The sequence below is a fragment of the Antrostomus carolinensis genome, unplaced genomic scaffold (genome assembly GCF_000700745.2).
Source record: "Antrostomus carolinensis isolate BGI_N321 unplaced genomic scaffold, ASM70074v2 scaffold24184, whole genome shotgun sequence".
Classification (NCBI taxonomy): Eukaryota; Metazoa; Chordata; class Aves; order Caprimulgiformes; family Caprimulgidae; genus Antrostomus; species Antrostomus carolinensis.
In genome coordinates, this window is record NW_010309074.1 from 5,910 (window position 1) to 7,581 (window position 1,672).

Below are 1,672 nucleotides of genomic sequence, written 5' to 3' on the forward strand. Positions count from 1 at the left end.
GGCCACAGATTTAAAGAAAAAGGAGTTTGAAAAAGAGTTAGAGGGATGGGGGAACCGCCATGGCCAGGCCATGCGATGCAGCTGCACAGACCTTCGTGGCACTCGCTGCCCAGATATTTTGCTCCAGCTGCTAAGCAGGTCATAACTCTGCAGTGATTATTTTGGCCCCTGGAGCCCCATTAATGCTTTTGCAGTTTGTGCTCACTGTTTTGGGCATCAGACTCAGGTCTCAGTTTTAGGGCAGCATGCTGAAATATTGGGGAAAGGGGTGGGTTCCTTTTAATCAAGCACCAAAAATTAAATTTGGAATAAAAGTAAAGATGCTGGTGAATACTTTTGCTCTTGTAAAACATGGGAAAATGCTGGTTTGTTCCATTAGGGCAGGAAATTCTTTTTTTTTTTTTTTCTCCTTTTCACAAATGCAAAAGGAGAAAAGCGCTTTTCAGTAAGAATCCAATTTTACAGGGAGGGAATAATATGTTACACAGTTGGATCACTTTGATGTTGATTTTATTTTGCAATCACTTCATAAGATACTCACATAGCCTTTTACATTCCCTCAAAGTGTAGAAGTCTAGGCACAATACAGTATTATCTTACTCTTTACCATAATGATGAATGATAACGAGAACATATAATAAGATTTGACTTGTGCCCAAAGAAAAATCTGCTTTACCCCAGATGAGAGGAATTTTTCAGATCAAATTAATATTATAAAACAGTATAATTTATCAGAATAATATGGCTTTTCTTCTCTGAGTCTATTGCAAATCACAATGTCTGCAGCCAATACATGGTGAACTATTACTCTGATGGATTTTTTTGTAAAATCTGTCTATGAAAAATACTTGGTTCATATAAGTAAAAAAAAACCAAACCTTTCCACTCCTGTCCATCACATTTATACAATATAAAAAGTCTAATATTTGAAAGCTAGGTTGCAGCTGTTACACAGTGATGCTGTTTACTGTTGAAAACCCACTCTAATCCAAGGTAAAAGTATTTTTGTTCAGGTTCCTCAGAAACTAACAGATCATATTTGATTTCTCTCTTAAATTTGTATGTGCTGTATGCATATGGACTGTAGCATAATGCTTGCAATATAACTTGTTACATGCTTTTAATTTAGATTCTTGTTATTCCTCTATTACTACATTTAACATATAGGCCAAAAGTTAGTAAAGTATGGAATAGTGAAAAAACCCTGATGGAAACTGAGGATGGAAAGGCCATCTTTGCTGTCTGATCCAGCAGCCCCCCTCACTGTATTTTCTACATTTTTATTTGTTTGTAAATACTTTGACACTGGCTTTCCAAAAGCACTCTTGTTGGAAAGCCTTGTTCTGGTAGTAGTTACTACAGAGCAAGTTTTCTTTCTTGGGACATATATGACATGAATAAAGACAAATTATTTAAGGAATGATTGTTGTGTACTCAAATGAAAACCCAAAGAATTCTAGGAAACAGCATGGCCTGTATCAGACTGAATAACCCTTAATAAACTAAACAAATCAGATGAATACATCTGGAAGCTGAGCAATGTGGGGTCTGTCTGGTGCTGTGGCAGGAGCCCATCTGGTATTGCAGACAGGACTTTTCTGGCAGGGAGGAACAGTGTGGGTATTTTCGTACGGTGGGGAAGCAAATGTTTAGTTCACATTTGCTGTATCTG